Consider the following 5,000-nt stretch of genomic DNA (forward strand, 5'->3'; position numbering starts at 1 on the left):
ACATACACACACACACACACACACACACACAGTACACATACACACACATACACACACACACACACACACACACACACACACATACTGTACAAACACAGCTTTCACACACATACAAACACCCTTATCACACACACACTCAAACAAACACAGTTATCACACTAACACACACACATAAACACACAGTCACACACACACACACACACACACACACACACACACTGTACAAACACAGTTTTCACACACATACAAACACGCTTATCACACACACACACACACACACACACACACACACGCACGTCTGCATGTTATTGAGAGCAAGTATCAGCAGATAAAGATGTTTTTTCATCTGACTTCATCTTCTTCTATACAATATGTTTCCCTCATTATCACCAATGCACACCAGGGCTTTGTTTCATTTGTTTGCAACCTTGAGAAGTGTGTGTGTGTGTGTGTGTGTGTGTGTGTGTGTGTGCGTGTGTGTGTGTGTGTGTGTGTGTGTGTGTGTTAGGGATGCAACGGTTTTCAATAATTTATTGAACCGTTCGGTTTGGCCTGTTCGGTTCAATAGACTCACCTAAACCGCAATATTTCGGTATACGCGACATTAAACTTTTTATTTAATACAAGGTTATTGCACGCGCGTAGCCTGGGAGCGATAGCAAGGAGTGCTTAGGACCCGGGGGATGAGTTTTCTCTGACTGTTCAGCTTGCCTCTCGTCAACCTTGCAACAACCAATCAGAATTTTACTGAATTTCCCAAGACCCAATAAGCACGTTGAAATGCAAATGAAGGAGTCATGTGAGAAGAAACAAACTTTACCGGCGGCTGCATGATCATGGCGACATTCGAAGTAGCCTACGAACAAGTCAAAAAGACCGTCAGTAAACAAAGCACAGTGTGCAAGCACTGCTTCACAACGATCACCTAATAAAGGTAACACATCCAACATGTCGGCCCATTTGCGCCACCATCACCCGGCTGTAACCTTAGTGGAGCAGCACAGAGAGCTAGTTTGCCACCGAAAACCCAACCATCCATTGCTGCAGCCTTTCGGCAACAATATTCCTATAATTCCCAAAAACACAAAGACATAACGAATGCGATTGGCGTGTTCATAGGAAAAGACATGATGCCCTGCCAGGTATGGGATTTCGCTACATGATAAATGTTCTCAATCATCGCTTCAATATCCCCTCCGGCACGCATTTCAGCAGTAAGATTCCTGAACTGTACGAAGTTTGTAAGAGATAAGTTGAAAGTGACTTTTAAAGTTTACATTTTATGCAGCCTACTTAATATTACAAAAGGGCTGTATGTTCTGTAAGACAACAGGTAAGGGATAATCAACGACGCGCCGTGCGTTTATAGGAAAATAATGCACGTTCGAAGTGGTAATAAGGACACGACGCCGCAGGCGGACACTTCGATAAGTGCATTATTTTCCTAGAAACGCACAGGGCGCGGAGTTGATATCCGCTTATACCACTGCTACTATCATTTTCCTTTATATTGCCTCTGTCTTAGATGCAACATTGCTGTTTTTACCGTTACATTCACATTGGCGAATTAATATTCAAGTGTAATAAGCCCAAAAGAAGGGAACTACATCATAGCCGTGCGGTATAGAAAAATAATGCACGTTTCAAATAGCGCACCACAATAGGAAATTTGACCAAGCAGTGGTATAATAAATAAATAATTACACATTACTTTATTCTGCACTTCACTATGGATAATATTGCCTGTTTATGACAGAAGGCAATGATGGTGTTCTTTTCTTATAATACATTTTTGTGATTCTGCTTCATCTGTGTCTGGCTATGCATTTAATATTTTCTCTGCAAGTGTAAGTAGAAGCACATTGTTGATTTGAAATAGAAAAGGCAAATATAACCTCCTGTATGCTAGAGCCAAGATAATATTGATATATTGAAACCGAACTGTTACCGTGGCCCAAAAACCGTGATACAAACCGAACCGTGGCAAAACTGTACCGTTGCATCCCTAACACACACATACACACTGTACACGCCACTTTAGCATACTACACACACACACACACATACTATCATACTACATACACGCCACTCGAACATACTACACACAAACACACACACACATACACACACACACACACACACACACACACACACACACACACACACACACACACACACACACACACCCTACCCTACATATGCACACACACACACACACACACACACACCCTGCCTACACACAAGCAGCCCGTGTGAAGCAAAAAAAAACATGTGTGGGGTTGATTATTCAGTAGGTGTCAGAGTCAAAAGCATGAGAGTGAATTGGAATGGCTTATGGAAATGAATGAACTAGTGACATGAACACAATGTTCCAACACAGACACCCCTGAATTAGACTGGGCTTTCCATCTCTCTCTCTCTCTCTCTCTCTCTCTCTCTCTCTCTCTCTCTCTCTCTCTCTCTCTCTCTCTCTCTCTCTCTCTCTCTCTCTATCTCTCTCTCACACACACACACACACACACACACACACACACACACACACACACACACATATAAACATAACTCACACATACACACAAACAATGACACACACACAAACAATGAAACACACACACACACACACACACACACACACACACACACACACACACACACAGAGAGAGTGAGAGAGAAAAACCCTTGCCAGGGCACATCAGCCTCCTATGAACCGAAGCTGGCTGCAGGGCACAGTGACGCCATGTGCTTCAGATATTTTAGATAATTGAACAAATTATGTTCAGCACTGCTGTAACACACAAAGGTCAGCCCAGCTCTTGTCTGAGAGCGCCTGTGCGCGCGCACACACACACACACACACACACACACACACACACACACACACGCAGACACACAAAATAGTAGTTTTTAGTTTTTTTCTCCTTCTTCTTCATCTTTTCTCTCATGCATACACTCTCTCTCTCTCTCTCTCTCTCTCCCTCTCGCTCTCTGTCTCCTTCGCTCTCTGCATTCAAGCATCATTAGTAAAATGACGGGCAGGCCTGGGGCTACTGTTGCCACCAGCTAAGTCACAAATGTGTGTGTGTGTGTGTGTGTGTGTGTGTGTGTGTGTGTGTGTGTGTGCGTGTGTGTACATGTGTGTGCTTGCCAGAGAGAGCATAGATGGGGCTGGGGTTAGCGAGTGAAAGAGGGACGAGAGAGACAGGCGGGAGAGAAAAAGAGAGAGAGATGGAGAGAATGGAAAAAATGAGAGAAAACTACTGTACTATGAGGCATTGAATGGAAAGGGCTTTGAAATCAAACATATAGAGGTTTTCAAACACAGAGGCGCAGACACCACACACACACATGCACACACACACATGTGCACACACAAACACACACACACACACACGTAAATAAGTCTTTTAACCTATGGCTATCTGGGGTCGCCATGGCAATATGAGATACATGGTTTACATCCCTATACTGTAGGTCTTAGTTCATACCAGCAGTCCTAAACCACCCACACAGGACTACCAATACTGATGTTCAACACAGATTTGTCATCAACATGACCTGCCTCATAAAATCAAATTAATGATTTAAAAATATGTACAATTAAAAAAGAGAGTTTTATTTTCCGAGGACAGGTGTGAGGGAGGCATCCTTTTTGCAAGAATCAAAACGAGGAAAAGAAAAATGTGTTGTTAAAAAGCTTTGGGCATGGCCTCAATTTTGCATGCTGAATACATCTTATGTCTAACAAAATTATTCTCAGTTATCAAAACAACCCATTTGCAGTTTGACAAATGCAAAATAAAAAAAAATGAAAAGAAAAGTGTCATCATGCCCATAATGCTTGATTTGTGACAATTAATTAAAATGGAAATATCTGTTTTAGATTCACATGCTTTGAATGTGTGTTTATATGTGTCGTAAGTGTGAACATACCGTACTTATGAGTGTTAGAGAGAGTGATAAAGAGAGAAAGAGAGAAAGAGAGAGAGAGAGAGAGAGAGAGAGAGAGAGAGAGAGAGAGAGAGAGAGAGAGAGAGAGGGAGATGAGTGGTTTGTGTAGTGAACCGGACCCCGAGCCTGAAGGCTGAGTACTGCACCTGCACCCTGCTGAATGCAGCTGACAGGCAGATGGAAGGCCAAAGTTCACCAAGGGGTCACAGCGGGGTCAATGTGATATACTGTAGGGGCAGACAGAGGTCTATGTCTAGGTCTATGAGTCATGTGACCTAGAAAGACAAATCTGTGTGTGTGTGTGTGTGTGTGTGTGTGTGCGTGTGTGTGTGTGTGTGTGTGCATATGTGGTGGGGTGGGTGGGTGTTTGCATGTTAATGTGCGTATGTGTGTTAGAGCAGAAGTTTAGCAAATATGTATACACTGAGGTCTCAAACAGTTCTAGTTCTCCTTTATGGACATCAACAGTTCTCATTATGGTTATTCTGTAGACATCAACAGTTCTCATTATGGTTATGGAACTCTCCTTGTGGTTATAGACATCAAGTTCTCATTATGGTTATAGACATCAAGTTCTCATTATGGTTATGGATCAACAGTTCTCATTATCACTATCAACAGTTCCCTTATAGGTAATAATGTCTCTCTGTAGGCAGTGGTAGTGTAGTGGTTAAGAAGCTGGGCTCGCCTGCAGTAGCCTGAAAGTTGCCGGTTCAATTCCCGACTACCACCGTTGTGCTCTTGAGCAAGGCACTTAACCCCAAGTTGTAATATAGTTGACATATCTAAGTCACTTTGGACTAAATACGTGTCTGTTAAATGGAATGTTGTGTCTCTGGCTTGTCATCAGCTAAATTGCAAGCCTGGTTTCCTGCCTGTGAGGTGCTGCCAGCTACTGTACTAGCAGCTCAGTTCTCTCTATTACACGTTTGTTTACCATCAAAATGGCTTTGAAGTTGCTACATTAAGGTAAACAAGCTGCGTTTAAGGGATGGTTCCGGAAACATGCCAGAAGCTTGAGTCTTCAATAAACATTAAGAGAGGACTTCATC

This window comes from Sardina pilchardus, chromosome 24, assembly GCF_963854185.1.
Source record: "Sardina pilchardus chromosome 24, fSarPil1.1, whole genome shotgun sequence".
Lineage (NCBI taxonomy): Eukaryota > Metazoa > Chordata > Actinopteri > Clupeiformes > Clupeidae > Sardina > Sardina pilchardus.